This window comes from Acinonyx jubatus, chromosome A1 (assembly GCF_027475565.1).
Source record: "Acinonyx jubatus isolate Ajub_Pintada_27869175 chromosome A1, VMU_Ajub_asm_v1.0, whole genome shotgun sequence".
Classification (NCBI taxonomy): domain Eukaryota; kingdom Metazoa; phylum Chordata; class Mammalia; order Carnivora; family Felidae; genus Acinonyx; species Acinonyx jubatus.
The window spans coordinates 177,650,786-177,667,612 of NC_069380.1; the positions used below are offsets into that span (position 1 = coordinate 177,650,786).

General features: G+C 44.0%; 1 protein-coding gene and 1 long non-coding RNA gene across 2 annotated transcripts in view; both read left to right on the forward strand.

Annotated features, from left to right (window-relative positions):
* Window positions 1-16,827, forward strand: part of SLIT3 (slit guidance ligand 3) — a 590,204-nt gene that overhangs the window by 374,730 nt on the left and 198,647 nt on the right. The window lies entirely within an intron of this gene.
* LOC128316483 (uncharacterized) lies at window positions 306-7,869 on the forward strand. Its single transcript, XR_008300447.1, has 2 exons — window positions 306-6,732; window positions 6,772-7,869. It is a non-coding gene; the product is annotated as an uncharacterized LOC128316483 (long non-coding RNA).

Genomic DNA, 16,827 nt, shown 5'->3' on the forward strand with positions numbered 1-16,827 from the left:
ATGATCTCATGGTTTGTGGGTTCGAGCCCCACATCAGTGTCTGTGCTGTCAGCATTGAGCCTGCTTCAGATCCTTGGCCTCCCTCTCTCTTGGCCCCTCCCCTGCTCATGTGCCCTCTCTCTCAAAAATAAAAAGACTGTCTAAGACAGGGCACCTGGGTGGCGTGGTCGGTTAAGCATCCGACTTCGGCTCAGGCATGATCTCAAGGTTCGTGAGTTTGAGCCCCACATGGGGCTCTGTGCTGACAGCTCGGAGCCTGGAGCCTCCCTCTTTCTGCCCCTCCACCACTCATGCTCTCTCTTTCTCTCCCAAAAATAAATAAACAGTAAAAAAAAATTTTTAAATAAAAAGACTGTCTAAGATAAGTGTGGCAAGAGGGCTAAGACACAATGAAGAAAAAGGTTTCTCCAAAAAGTGATTCAGACGTGAATCTGAATCGGCTAAAGCTCTGAACTGCCACTTTGATCGCTCTAATCCTGACGACAAATGTGCCATCTAACATAAATCTCCCTTGTTCTGAACTCAGGCTGGAATTATTTAGAAAGGCAATCAGAGGATGGCTAAATGATGGCCACTTCTTATTGCTAGAGTACATGGATATGTTTTCATTATGCTAACAAGACTTGGTGTGGTGAGAGTGTTTCAAGGAAGAATTTCCTAAGCCCTGCATTTAATTTACATTTTGCAAAACCCCATTTTTAATCAGACTCTTTATTAAAAGCATACTCATTGGGAGCTAATGGTAAGTTAGAGAAAATAAGTTTAAATCCACAGTGCAGCTGTTCTCCCACGTGCACTAGTTACATTACACCAGCATTTGGAGATTGTACAGAAACGGGAGAACCTAACAGGACAGCTACTTCAGCTCAGATACCCCATAAATTATTCAAAACGTACGCACTGCGGTCTAACATACATATATCTGCTACGTACGTAATAATTATTCCCTCACAAGTGTTTTTAATCATTTGGTATTTAATTACTGCGCGCTATTTGTCTTGGGAAGGCAGTCTGAGATGGGAGTTAGGGCAGAGAGAGGAGGCTGGCTTTCATCAAACCAATGGAGAAACCGCTTGATTTTAAACACAGCTTTTTTTGCTTTTGTACCTGGTGCAAAACATTAGGCTGTACTCTCTGTTTCCCAGAGTCTAGGATTTTCATTGGTGTTTTCTTTACAAAGGAGGGATGGGGGCTGTGACTTCCCTCCACAGTCTCCCAGGCGGGGCTCCAGATGCCCTTCTTAAGGAGACAAAGCATAAACTGCATTTTATAAGAGGTTCTATTTGCAGAGGTCATTTTGATCAAGTGTACAGACCCACTTGTTATTACCATTTAACTTTGCAACTGTCATGGGATTGTTTAATCCATCATCAATGCATGGCCAAATATGTATGTGTGTAAGCATACGGATATGCATAGGTGGTTATATAAATGTGCGTTTGTGTGTCTTTGTGGATAAAAAATTTTCTTTAAACAACCGGAGCAAGCTAATGTAATGGAAATTCTGCTCATTTAGATGTTTTAGTCTTGAAGTTGATTTTCCTATGACAAGAGAGTAAGTTACATTGAACCTTTCATCTCATTACCGTGTAAGTAAACAGACCTCATCTATATAGCTAGACCAAATCAGCCAAAGAGCCAAATACTCTGTGATCCACCATCAAGGGGAGAAAACAATTATTTTAAGAAGCTTGTTTTCAACCCAGATGGTTTGGTTCTGCACAAAATCACTTGATTATGTGCTTCTCTCAACTTTGAAACTATGGACCTATCTGTCCATGTTTAACAAGAAAGTAAATGCCACACATTTGTAACAAATTAAGTTAATGGGTTTAAAGCACGTAGCACAAAGGGGGAAGTGGGACTTCTTTTGGGGTACAACTGGAGAGTATGGCCAAGTCTAGGTAGGCAGGTCTGGAGTCTTGGCTCAGTGGACTATAAGCTGCAGTCCCTTGGAATGCACTCAAACCCAGACCAGAAACCTGTTTGTTTGTTTGTTTGTTTTTATTTGATATTTATTTATTTTTAAGAGAGCAAGAGCAGGGGAGGGACAAAGAGAAAGGGAGTGAGAGAGAATCCCAAGCAGGCTGCATGCCCAGCACAGAGCCTACTGTGGGGCTCGAACCCACAAACCATGAGAACATGACCTGAGCCGAAATCAAGAGTTGGATACTCAATCGACTGAGCCACCCAGGTGCCCCAGAAACCCAGTTCTGATGCAAGAAAGAGTGAGTTAGGGGAACCGCCATGATGCAAAGGAAAGCTAAAGGCGTTGTTTTGGGTTTTTTGTGTCTCTTACTTTTTATAATGCCTAAATAAATCTTCAGGCCATATTCTCAGAACTCTAGGCCAGGGATTACAACTCAAATGCCTTCAAGTAAAGTAATTGAGTGAAGCAGGCACACATAATAAAATTATTTCTCTATGATGAGAAATACAACAATGTAAGTCCAATGACAAATGGCAGTGGACACAGGGACCTTAATGTTAGGAGGCAACAGGGACTTCTGTGGACAAAACCAAACTCAAAATAAAAACTGCCTGCACCTTCCAGAGAGGGCTACTGCCACTAGCTTTATGCCATGGAAGAGAGGGCCTAAGCTGATGGATATTTGGAGTTTTCAAGAGTAGCCACAAATTCAGATGTTCATATAAATGTTCCAATTTTAAAATGTTGGCTCAGTTTTATTTTTAAGAACATGCAGTTCAAATCAAACACCAGTTTGCATCATCTGTAGGCAAAGGAGGAATCCACAAGAAGTAAAATGATGCCCTAAATATTGGTCCTCTGTGGGAGAACAAGTCAGGGATTATCCCTTGCTATCTAAGGTGCTATTTATTCACACATACACACGGACATGATGGATGTATGGCTGGAGGACAGACGTCTGTGGGTATATACAGGTGTGCATAGAAAAGCCCTTCGACATATTGGGAGAAAATGCAAGAACTGGGTATGTACCCTGATGTGGTTCCCATGACACTTCCAATCTGTAAGAGAAGTTGCAAGTCAAGGTAGGGGTTAGGTGGGTGTTGCGAGCATGACTGAGGAGTCTCATACACAGGGTTCGTGAAATGTGTGCCTCTATATAAGAAATAACTGCAGTTCCTCCATGGGTCTTACATGGGAAGCAATTTTGGTTGAAACAGAGGTTGAATGAACACCTTTATCATTCTTTATGAAATAGGGTAATCAGGTTTGGAAGAATTGCAGTGAACTTTATTACCTGGTTTGCTGTTTTATATTATTTCAGGCCAAGAAAGATCTGTAATAAGCCATGTTTGCTGGTCTCTCAATGACTTTTTTATCCTGTTTCCTTGCACGGTTTGTTACTCTGATTGTGGGTGTTCCACAATCCCTTGTCATAAGAGGAAGAACTCTCTGGAGCCACCTTAGGAGCAATCCATCAATAGCACTGTGTCCCTTCTTGGTTTGGCAGTGTGGTCCATGAAAGGTCTGGGATTTGGAGATGCTGTTAATTCAGCTTCTTCTTAGTCTCCTGCCCTCTCCACCACTCATGCTTCTTGACAGCAGGATTCATTCCCATAGAGTGACATCAGCTTTGCTGGAAAACTGCCCTCAGCCCTCCGCAGACCAAGCCGTGGGCTGCATGCAACATAGGCAGATTAGGAAGAGAGTTTGGGCAAGAGTGAGAAGGCCAGAAGGAAGAGGTGACTTGACCGTCACTGATGTGACTGACATGGTCACCATTCCTTCCAGCACATTCACAAGGAATTTAACACAGCCACTCAAAAAATGACTATGCAAATGTGATAATACAGAAGTGCTTACTACAATAAGAAATATATATTTTAAGTTTATTTATTTATTTTTGCGAGTGAGCAGGGGAGGGGGCAGAGAAAGGAGAGAGAATCCCAAGCAGGCTCTGTGCTGACAGCACAGAGCCCGATGCAGGGCTTAAACTCACGAACTGTGAAATCATGATCTGAGCTGAAATCAAGAGTCAGACACTTAACTGACTTAGCCACACAGGTGCCCCAAGAAATTATATGCTAATCTACTTTCAAAATAGGCAGTGCATGAAAATGGATCAAAATTCAAAAGATTCCAGAGGTATACAATGAAAAATTTTCTTCTCACTTCTATATATGGCCACTCAGGTTGTGATGTGATGTTAAGTGAAAAAAGAACAGCGTAAAGCCAAACCTTTCTCCTTCTCTTCCCCCCTCCCTCCCTCTCCCCACCCCCTCTCAACATGTATATTTATTTATAAATTTATTTGCAAGCATACACACACACACACACACACACACACACACACACACACACACACACACAGATGTATCCATAGAAGACTGAAAGAAATAAGCAAAATGGTTTCAGTGGTTGAGAAGGAGGATTATAGATAATTGCTTCTACCTTCCTATATTTTCAAAAGTGTCTTTCTTGTGTGTGTATTACTCTAAGGAAATAATAAGTTTTTTTTGTTTCACATATAATACCATCACTGAAGTCTGTAAAGCAAAATTGGACATGACCGATAATCAGTAAAGAAAGAAAGAAAGGTCACTCATTTCGTTGTAACCCAGAACTCTCCATCGATGGTAACTAATGTTTTTGCACACTGCTTTCCTGGCCTTTGCATTTACATGATCGTACTTGAACACTGCTGGATAACTGGCCTTCTGATTAGCAAAATATTCAGGATATCTTTTCTGTTACTTACACAAGAGAAAAATTATTCGAAGGAAGAATGTTGCATGTACACTCAGACAGGTGGAAAAGCTGTGGGTAAATTTGCACCCTGATAAATCAGCAACAGAGATGAGGAAAAGGACTGTGGTCAGTTGTGTTCCAGTGATTCCCCCATTGGGTATGAGGTCCTAGCACCAGACTGCCCTCCTCACAGCCGTGGTTCTGCAAGGACATGGGGCTCGGCGGAACAGAGAGCCTGGCATCAGCTGCTTGGAGCACAGAGACTTAAAATAGTTGCTGAGAAAGTATAAAAAAAAAAAATCCCTCCCTTGATCCCAGGGACAGTAAAAGGGGGCTCTGTATGTATAATCACTCACTTTAATGTTAACTTTCAAGTACGCATAAGTAATCTATGAATACTTTACTATAAACATTACAATACAGAAATACCAAAATTATAAAGTATATGGTTTGGGCCATGTATTTTTTCTTTTCCTCTATTTTATTATTGAAAAAAAATGTAGATTATTCCCCTTAATTCTTATCTCCCAATCCCACTCCTCACTGGAGAGAGAACCATTTGGGATCTAGGCAGAACTTTTCTGAATGTTGGATTTGCATCCAAACCTATAATCACACACAGATACATAATGAATGGATGCTTTTTTTTTAATTAAACTTAAACTCTGTTTTTTTATCCTCATGGGCTCTAAATCTCAGTTATTCTAAAGCTCTTTTCCAAAGCAATAATGTTTCCCACATATGAATCACCAAATGCTAAATGTGCTCTTCTCAGCAAATGCAATTCATTTGAGAATAACTCCCAATAAATTGCCTGTGATGTTTCTTTATTGCTGGAGACAATGGACAATGCCACGGCAACGAGGGGTGCACACCAAACCAGTCATTAGTTTTAATGTGGTCTGGCAGTTTTAATCCTTTCTGTATTTTTAAGTGTAATAGCATGGTGTGCTGTGTTAAGATATTTTTTTTTTCATTCTTTTCTTTCTTGAACAGTAAAATACAGAGGGAAGGTGGGGAGCAGAATGTGATATTTTCCTTACAAGAAAACACAGTGCCTACCCCATTTCTGCAGACTCTGAGCGATGTGGGGCAGAAATTAGGACTTGCTGGTAGTTAGGGTTCCGGGCTTGCTGTTTCCAGCATGCCCACTCAGTCCTGTCTCACAGGACCTTATATTTCTTTAGCTCCAATCCCCTCTGAATGCTTTGCTGCCTAACACTCAAAGCCTCAGCCCAGAATTTAACCAAGAAACTAACTTCCATACGCAAGTTTATGCTACGTGATGTGGGATGTCAGTTAAAATCTTTTCAAAAGATGGGGTGCCTGGGTGGCTCAGTTGGTTAAGTGTCTAACTTTGGTCTAGGTCATGATATCGTGATTTGTGAATTAGAGTCCCGTGTTGGGCTCTGTGCTGACAGCTCGGAGCTTAGAGCCTGCTTCAGATTCTGTCTCCCTCTCTCTCTGCCCCGCTCTGCTCATGTTCTGTCTCTCAAAAATAAATAAATGTTAAAAAAATTTTTTTTAATCTTTTCAAAAGAGAGTGCCTCTTCAAATTCTGTTCTATCCCCATCACCTCATCACAAATGCTAAGCTTCAGTGTGACCCCAATAAATGAAAGATGTTGAAATAAAATAGTATTTAACTTCAGAATATTTGGCAATATTAAACCAGGAAAATACCATCTTCTTTCCAAGTCAAAAGGTCTAGACCTCATCTCCATGTTCATGGGTACCAAAGTCTGTCCTCCTTTCTAACTGTGATACAAGAAGAAGTGGGGGCACGAGATGGATGGGATTAACCGGGCCCCTCCAAGTAACTGTTGGAGTTTCACAAGGGCAGGACAAGGCTCTGGAGTCAGACATGTTCAATCCCAACCTCTCCTTGCCTTGTGCCCCTGGGCAAGTTGCCCAGTACTTGTTCTGTGGTCTCCTTAACATGTACGATTAGAACAGTGGTATTTGTCTCAGCATTTTGGAAGTGGAAGTAGACACATAGTAGGTCCTTATCAAGTAAATGTTCATCTCTCTGCACTAAGTGCAGACATAAGCTAGGTGCACTTAGACATAAGTCTAAGTGCAGACATAAGCTAGGACTCCAAGTATCTCCTGGTGCTCTGTGGCTACATCCCTGTTGGGGAGCAGAGTTTGGAAATCTCTTCTTTTTAAAGAAGGTTGTGAGATTAGAACACTGAGGGACCCCAGGATTATCTAGAACTTCTGTGCCAGCCCAGGGCACCCTTGTGCTACCAAAACTATGGCACCAAGGAACTGCCCTCTCCCAGAGATCAGAGATGTGACCCCTTTCGCTATGGGTTCTTCTAATTATGCACATGTGTCTATCTGAATGTATTATCTCCATAGCAATTCACCCTCCTGCCATTATGCCTGCCCCCAGAGCTGGAATTAGCATTTTGCAGAGATGTCTGGGAGTTTTTCCTGCATTCTCCTGATAGGAAAGAAAAATTGAAACCTATGCCAAAATGCTTGAAAGAATACTAGCAACGGATAAGGGCTAGTTAAGCATGTGCAAGGTGTTTTTATCACGATTACTATTTCTAAAGTAAAGTTTGCTGGATTAGCCCCCCAGGGGAAGTAAGGGTCAGAATGTTTAAAGTTTCATAGCTTTCCTCTCTGAGGGGAGCTCTGATTCACTGCTGTGAATATACACAGACTGATTAGCAGAAATGGAGCATCAGGCAATTTGGGGTTTTTTTCCCTTCCCTATTCAGCTTCTCACTAATCTCCCCCCTCCAAGCAAGCCTAGCAGGACAGGCCTGGAGGGAAGTGAAATGCATTTTTTTTTTCTTACCTAGAACATGTAGCCCCCAAGTCACTCAACTGTAAGCAAGTGTAGATGAGGTCAGACTTTGAGTCTTCATGGAGTACAGTCTTCCCGCTCTGAACGTTTGTACGCTCCTGGAAATGGAGCGCGAGGGACAGAATTCTGGAAGCAGGCATGATGGGGCCTTGGTGGTAGCCCTCTCTCCTGAGTTCTCCGACAAGGCTTTGATCCTCGTGCCTCAGCTTGGAAGCAGTTGGTAATGCTCAAAACCTGTCAAAGCACCCTGGGTTATTGGGGGTGCAACAAAGCCTGGCTCCCCATCACCTCACCACCTCAGTCAGAGAAGATCCAGTGTGAGCTATTTTGTACTTCAGGGCACTACGGAAATCATTCATTGGACAAAACAATTCTGCATGTAAATAGCAGTTTAAAACCCACTGAACTGCTTAAGGCATGCTGGGAGGCACCACCGTGACTCTGATATTCACGGAGAGTAGGGAGGGTTAGATAGTAGAGGTGGGGTCAAGGGCAATGACAAGAGGTGAAGAGGGGAGAGAGGTGGGTGGGGACCTTGAGGACCAGCAAGAGAGTGACATGCCCCAGGCATGCCCACACAGCAGGGATGACCCAAATGCCCTTTGACCCCCAAGTCATTTATTCTATGCCCCCCACAAGTGCCACCTTTTTGCCTGGGAAGCTAGAATAAAGCAAGGGATTTGAGGATCCTGCCCTAGCTTTCTGTGACATTGGGGTTATGGGGCAAAGCCTCAGCCCTCTGGTCTGGAGGACAGGACCCAGCATCCCCCTCTAATGAAGTGCTGAGGTGAGATAGATTTATAACCCATCAGAAAATGCCAAAGCATGCTGGGGTTCCTGGGGCACCAGGTTCACACCCCGCCCCCCCCCCCCAGGGAGCCCAGCTGCTTTTGTGTTCTTTATCCTTGCATCTGCCACCCCTCCCTTCCATGTGTGTAGACTTGGGGCGTGTTCCTCCCTGCAGAGCTGAGTGAGGAAGAGGCTCAGGGTGACAGAGTGTCTGTGGCTTCTTAAGTGAAAATCCACATGTAAATGTGAATTCGTTAAAGTATCAGTTATTTTTTAATGCAAGAGCATAAAGAAGACCTATTCCTGTTGGTCTGCTGGTTTAGTTTTGAAAGTCTCACCAGCATTCATGAAGAACTGTCCCCTCCCTGCTTAGTACTCTCAGTGGCTCTTGTCCTGAGACCCTTGTCCAAACCTGATCCCATCTGCCAGCACCTCCTCTCCTCCCCACCAGTTTCCACTCTGCCACACCCTGCCCTCACCCCATTCTGGCCACTGTCCTTGGTCAGCTTCTCAAGCCACGCCATCCCCCTCCCAGCATGCTCTACACCAGTGGTTCTCAACCACGGGCATGGGCCAGCATCATCTGAAGGCTTGTTTAAAACTCAGGTGGCTGAGATGTACTCCTGGGACTTTGTTTAGATCTCAACTATGGACTGTTAATTTTGTTATGTGTAATAATGCCTGATGGTTAAACTTAAAGTCCTTATTGATTAGAATTGCATACTGGAATACACACACACACACACACACACACACACACACACACACACACACGTGTATGTGTAAAATGAGTTGATGTCTGAGATTTGCTTTCAAACTACTCCAGAAAGAAAAAACAGTGTGTACATGGAAGGAGGGGGTGGGGAAAGAAGAAATAAAATTTGCAAAATATTGATAATTGTTCAAGTTAATGTTTATTATGCTGTTCTCTCTACTTTTGTGTCTGTTTTTAAATTTCTCCTAAAGCACCCAAGTGGCTTTTCCATACCCCCAGAGTTTCTATTTTAGTATGTCTAGGATTGCATTCGAGAATTTGCATTTGTAATAGTTTCCAGATGATACTAATGCTGCCGGTCCGGAGACTGCACTTTGAGAACCACTGCACTGTTTCCTTTGCATGATTCCTGCTCATCCATTTGAATTTCACTTCCCCTGGCTGCCTAGTATGGATTGAGCACTCTTATTATACATGTTCTATCACGTAAGCATCTTCTACTTCTTCATAGCATCTAGCTGAATTATAAATGTCCATCTGTAAAATTGTTTGCTTGTGTTTGTCTTCCCTATAATTCTATGAACTCTGTGAGCAAAGATCCTGTTCATCACCTATCCCCTGTGCCTAGTATGTAATAGCTGCTCAATAAATGTTTGGCAGGTGGATGAATCTAGAAAGAGGCAGGCAGAGCATTAGGAACGCTGTTCAGATGTTGCAGAGAGATAACAGAGGGGAGAGGGCACCTGCCCAGTTAGCCAGATCAGCCAGGTGCTCCCTGGCAACCAGGGAAATGACAGCTACTGCATCCAGACCTCCCTGACATCCTGCCCTTTTTATATTAAACAGAAACAACACATGTGGAAGGCAGGAGCCTTCTCCACAGAATCTGGGTCCTGCGTTCTTGCCCCAGGCTCTGTGACATTGGGCAGACCCTTTCTCTCTTGGGGCTCCAGTTTGCCATCTGTAAATCAAGAAGCTGCAATCTTATAGCTCTAAAATTTGTTGAGAATCAACATTGCTCATTCTGAGCAAAGAGGCTTTATTTTGAATAATAATATCCAATAATGGTTGGGGTGTTTGGTTCTTTTCCCTAAGTTGGCCAGCTCATGTCAGCAAAGGGAATCAAATGAGGAGGACCGGCTGGCTCTTGCTGCCCTACCTGGGAACTGGCAGGGCATTGGCTGTGAAAGGGTGAGAGGCCACAGATACAGCCCTCCTACACCAGAGCCTCAGAGGAATCAGGGAGCATGAACATTTGAGGGGTACCCACTTCCTCCTTCTTGTCATTCTGCTTTATTGAGGGCAACGTTCCAACCGGTGGCCTGGCTTAGGTTTCAGGACTTGTGTATTTCAAATCAATGCTCCAGAATAATTTATATTTTTTCTTTTCTTTCTTTTTCTTTCTTTTTTTTTTTTTGCAATCACAGTTTTCGATAGTAACTCTGAACCTCCATTGTAAAACATACAGCTTTGCTCGTTCTGCCTGGGACTTACCTGGAGGAATCCACTACAGCAGTACAAATGCCCCCTATCATTCAAGTGTCTCGCCTTCACTGTGTGTGTGTGTGTGTGTGTGTGTGTGTGTGTGTGTGTGCTTGTCTAGAAGGCCTCTTTGTTTTCTATCTTTGGGGACATAGACTACAGTTATATACAGAAATAAATTGATTAGGAAAGCTGAAGCCAAACAAGCATAAGAAGAGAGAAGCAAGAATCTTGGCTTGCTTTTGCCACATTATTTAGTTAGAGAAAATAGGCTTTTAGCCTAGCTTTTACATAGGAGATTAAGAATACTTTTACCCAGATGTTTTGATGTTCTGGTAATAGCCTTCTCAGTAATCATGCCTTTTAACCCCATGCCCTGTTTGGGGTTTTGTTTGTCAAGGAAGAGGGTATGCTTTCCTCTCTGTGGGTGTACCAAGGAGGTCCAGCTGCAGACGACTGAAAAAGCAAGCTGCAGAGGACCAGAAGAAAGTGAGGGCATTCGCAGGTTCAATGGTGTGAAGCTTAGAAAAGTTGATAAGAAGGATTAGAATTGAAAAATGAAAAAGACTCTTAAAAAACCAATTCATTACAGGGTCCATTACTTTATATATATCGTCCAAAATCACATGAATAAAGGGGAAAGAAAAGACGGGAGAAAAAAACTGGCTTCAGTTCAGAACGTCAATTTTGTCTTTTTTTAATCCTCTTTTTACACTTTATTTGACATTTTGAACAGTGGCCAGAAAATCTATTATAACTATAAAACATATTCATTGGTATAAATCTCATTAGGTTGGGTGATTTAATTAAAGTATTGACATGCTTAATTGATACGTGTAAGCCAAGACCATTTTCATATCTCATTTCCATATGCTTTCTGCTTTAAGAGAATCAAGGAGCTGGAACTTTAAAAAAAAAAAACTCCCTCCATAAAAAATGCTATAGATTCATCAGTGCCTGACATCCCAGGGGACCACTTCCTGCCACTCTTCTTGATTCTGAGCCAACTACTCCTCTAAGTGGCGCTGCTCAGAGGGAAGGTGATGTATACCCAGCTTGAGTGCCTGTCAGGCCCTCTTATGATCAATAGGAGAATATTTATATTAATAAAGCACCAAGTTAATTAAATAAAATGGTCCTCTGGGTAAACTTAAGATACTAGAGGATGGGCAGGGATCGATATATTCTGCCATTTGAACATTAAGTATGTGCCTTGAAATTTTATGGAGCTTTTAAAAACTCTCTTTGTAATGTAAAAAGTTTGAAACCTTCACAAGTTTCCTCTGCCAGAACCTCTAGTGCCTGCCTTCTGGAGCTGAGGGAGGCAGGGACTGGGGCAGTTTGTTAGAGACGGGAGCTCTAGGAGACCTTGCCCTGGGTAGCTCCCCTCCTTGTGCGGGGCTGGTCTCCCAGACAAGGTTTGGGAGGGGGTGGAGGCCTGAGCTCAGTACAGGGTCCAGACAGTGAGGATGGCACTTCCTGGTCTCCAGAGCAGTCTCCTAAGTCAGATGTGAGAGAGGCCTTGGATCCCCTCCCCTTCTTGGTGCCCTCATCCTGAGAAAGCCCAAACACGATGGATCCTTTGCAGAGGAATCTCTGTGGGCCAGCCTCACAACCCCCTGGCCAGGTTCCACCTGATCTTTGCCTCTTGCTTTCCTCTGCCCCTTGTCCTCTCAACCCAGCTCTTTCTGTGTGTCTCTTTTGTGTGTGTGAACCTGTCTCCACCCTGTTTCCCTTGTCTCACATTTGTGCTTCTTTCTCTGTGTGTCTCTGCCTTTCATGGTCACTTCTGGGAAATAACTCTGTGCATGTGTGTTTCTCTTTGACTTTCGCTTTTCTTTGTTTTCTCTAGTTTTATTCTGTTTCACTGTGTCAGTCTCTCTTCCTCTTTTTTTTTTTTTTTGTGTCTCTGCCCATTTTTCCCTCTCTCTTTCTCCATTGCTCATGCTCTCTCTCTCTCTCTCCGTCCCTCTGTCTCTCTCTCTGCCCCTCTGTCTCTCTCTCTCTCTCTCTCTCTCTCTCTCTCTCTCTCTCTCTCTCTCTCATCTATCTCTGTCCCTCTCTGCTTGGGTTCTCCCACCCATCCACAGCTGACTTTACAGATCACAGACTCAGCCCTTCCACACCAGCACTCAGAGAGTGACTTTCTGCTTACTTCCTCTCACTCCTTGAGCAGCCTCCAGGATGGGTTTGGGAATAGGAAAGAGAACAGAGGCCCGATGTGTCTTGCCTCATATAGCCAGGTCTGTTTGCCGAGGTGACTTTCATTCCCTAAGAGGTGACGTCATACTTGCTGTCCCCCTTTGTCCTCTTCCCCAGACTGTGTCTTTTCATTTTCTTAGCTCTGACCCATAGCACCTAACTCCATGGGTGCACTGTAGTCACCTTATTAATGAGGACCTTTCTTTGAAACGTAAGCCCTAGGACAGTTTTCACAGAGTAGGAAAGACAGCCAGGGAATTTGCTTTAGTAGCAAATTCAACTCACCTTCCATCTTGAGTGATCTCAGCCTCTCCTCTTCTGGCTGTTTCCTGCATGGCTCTGCACCCGAGGTAAGCTCACTGTTCCCCAGCTTCCCTTTGGAAGGTGGAAGGCTGCCTTGACTTGTCCTGAGTGTGTACAGAGATCAGTGGTCACCATCCTGCTCTCAGCCCCAGAGCCTGTGTTGGGTTGAGGCCACTCCCCTGTCTAAACCCTGCTGTCATACCAGTAGTCCCACCAGCTGCCTCCAGGCCTCCTTCTTGTCCTTCTTCTTTGTGGCGCCTCCTGCTGGCTTCCCTGCATAGCAGTTGCTGTTCAGTCCGAAGTTCCAGCCGGCTTCCTAGGGCATATACAGAGAGCTGTGGAGCTTTTAACTCTATGCCCATCTTGACCATCCATCCAAGGACAGCCTGGTCGATTCCATGAGGTCGCGCCTCCCTGCAGGGCCCAGAGAACCTTTGAGGCACAGCAGGCTGAGTAGAACCCAAGTATTGCTTTCTTTGGTATTAAATTTGACTGGGAGTTGCTGCTTTACAGTTTGAGTTCCTCTGTAATATTCTCTGGGACAAGGAATTTGTGGGGATTTTCTCTTCTAGCCATAGTGTATGAATGCACACTTGAACAGTTACAAGCACTCATAATAATTGGTTTTTATTTAAAGTGCTTATTATCAGCCAGGTAACATACAGACAGCTCTAAAGTCATTAGCCATTTTATAATAATTCCCTGACCTAAGTATTTTCATTGTCCCCGTTTTGCAGATGAGAAAACTGAGGCCCAGACAGGGCAATAAACTACTCATACAAAGTCACATAGCTGGCAGGAGGCCAAGTCTGAACTCACACCAAGATCTTCCAGGCCCCCAAGCCATGCTTCCAGCACTGTGCTTCACTGTGTCCAGGAGTCTTGAGCATATGCAGGACCTCTGGGGTCAGGTGTGAAAGAAGGGGACTTGAGTTACCAGGCAGAGTGTGGCTCAGGCTATAGTTAATGAACAGTCTCAGAGAGGCAAGGGAGCTGTTTCAGAAGGAGTGGCCCTTCTGTCCCTCTGTGCCCCCACCTCCTGCTGTGGAGGTCCTTCCCTCTTTGGGACAAGCGAGTTTGTGGTACTGGGCATAAGACTAGTAGCAGCAAGCACACATTCAACACCGGTTACTCTCATCTGTGCAGTTCACTGGGTTCTCCCGGCACGCACCCCTTGTCCACTGCCTTTCAAGCTAAATGGTGAGAAGCAGGTCTGGGATTAAGCATTAGTGTTAACTTCAAGCTTGGTGTAAACCTATTGAACTGCATCCATTTTTACATAAATAAGCAAGAAAACAGCATCTATCCTGCTTTAGTCGATACCAGGACACCCACAGGTGTGAGTTATTAGCAATAACTGTAATTGTTTTGAATGGAACAATAAATAGTGCAGGGGATCACGAGGAGAAATGTCGTTCTATAGTATTAACATAGCTTAATAGCTTTTGCCGCTATATGCTTCATCCAACACTGGGCTTTGAGAGGCTGGCCTTGCAACTCAGGACATGAAGCTCTTGCTGAATTGCTTTCCTGCTTGGGGAGAAGATAATTTGGAGCCTTTCTGAAGCCGCATTGATTTTATCAGCAGATGGCCTCAGGATAGCATCTCACCTTCATCCCTGAGGTTTCACTTATTTAATGGGGTTCTGAAAAGTTACAAGAAAGAACAGGCATATACAAGCCCCATTTTCTTGAGCCTCAGCTCTGCATTCCAGACCCCAGCCACAAGGCAGCTACAGCCCAAGGCATATGTTATCTACCTCCTCTACCCTGCTCCTGGGAGCTCATGTTTCTTCAGTGAAATAGAATGGACGGCAGAAGAGGGACCACAGTGGCATATTCCCCAGTGGAGGAAGGAGGGGTTGCTCAGTCCACAAACATTAGTCTTGGGGTCAGGCAAACGTAGGGTACCCAGAGGAGTGTTCTTCATGGCCAACCTGAGCATTTAAGGTTACAGGGGATAGAAATCAGGAAATGGCTTCACCTGCTCCCAGACTACAGGGCCTTAGCCCTTTGGGCTGCCTCTCTGCTTCCCACCTTCCCCAACTGGACTTTTTAATCCACAGCTTTTAGACCCTTTGGCAGAAAGGAGAGTGATCACAGAGCAAATTATCACACAGATAATCTAAACTTTCCATGCCTTTCTAACATCTCCTTAGCTTGATGCTAAAAGTGTCTCCTGGGGGGAAAAAAGTGTCTCCTTTTGCACCCAGAGTTTCATTATCTGTATTCTCCTAGTCTCTGAGTTCCAGAATTTAGAAATGGCGGGGAGGAGGAGGAGAAGATGTTCTTGGAAACATGTTCTTGTCAGCACACAGCCCTTTTCTAGATGGAATCCATTTTCCAAATCTGTTGTACCCTCTGAGACCAGGTTTAAACTCTGTCCCGAAAAACCAAATTATTTGTCTGCTTAGCCTCCCTCCCCAGGTAACTGCTCATTCCCATACTTCAGTTTAGCTCACTAAACCCTTTTCAGTTAAAGGCTTTATCTGTGGCTCTTTAGCATGCAAGCCTTTTCTACTGACATTACTCCTCAAGCACAGTACTCCACCGAGAGGCAGAGATAGAAGGGTAGGGGCAACAGGGGGAGAGCTCTTTATAATCTAAAGGGACAAACTAGACTTGGGTGGGGGGAAAATCCCTATATTTTGAGATTTATTCTCGATCATCCATGAGCCATATGCAATAGCATGAAATCTTTTTCACTTTTAATCCATTCAACAAAAATGTTTTTCAGCTGTATGTCAGGGTTTTTGCTCAGCAAAAGTTTCTGACCACATGAAACTAATAATTTACAAAGAAGCCAGCAGAAACGACCATGTTTCCATATAAACTGGACCTTCAGTCAGCACATAGATTAGCAAACGAGCAATCTGTCTAGGTCAAAACTCACTTTTACCTGTGCCTAAATCCCTAATCTGCCTTTAGCTTTTTGGTAAGGTCAGATTTAGCAGTGCCCTGGAATAGTCGCTGAGTTAAAGGACCACCAATGTGGGATGATCCAGCATTTTGTTAGAGCTTTCTTTTTCAAAGGCAGTAAGAGGTACTTGGAAAAGAGATTGAGTCAGTCACAGATACTCCCTCCTTCCTGATGCTAACAGGAATGGGCCCAAGTGGTAACTGAAAATATAAATTTGGAATCCACCGAAAGAACATGTCAGAAAGTATACTTTCCACCCCCTGTAATTTTTGCTAATTGTACAAGCAGATCTTCACCTATGGGATATTATGCCTCAGAACCTAGGCTACCAGACCACCATCTGGGAGGCAAATGAAGGTGCCCAGGTCAGCAATTAATCATGAAGCAGCCCAAATGCACATACTTCATTTCAGAACAATTCCACAAACACTCCCCCAACCCTTCTGCCTCCCCCTCGCTCACAAGGTTTCATCTCCTAATTGCAAAAGCTTTTTGGCATGGGAATGTCTTTGTGAAGAGGAGAGGACTCAATTTGGGCCATCTCTCTGAAGAAGACACGGGAACAAGGACGCTTCTCCAATTAATCAGCAAATGCTTGGCTCCAGCTTTCGGCCAGAAGATCGATTTACATAAAGCTATTCTCAAGATGAATTTGCCTCCCCCTCTGCTCCCCGTGCACTCCCCTTGTCCAGCCAGCATTAGACGTGCTACTGGGTTTCAGATTGACAGTGTCAGCTACGACAATCAAATTAGGGATGAAAGCCTCAGAGGGATGCCAAGGGAGAGGGACGGAGGGAAAGGAGGGGGTGGGAACAGTATGTCAGCCAGGAGGAGGATGGAATGCAAAGAAATGGGATCCCTTTCCCCAACTCTATTGGGCAGACACATAGCTTCAGACAAGGGAAAAAAAACCCTGGT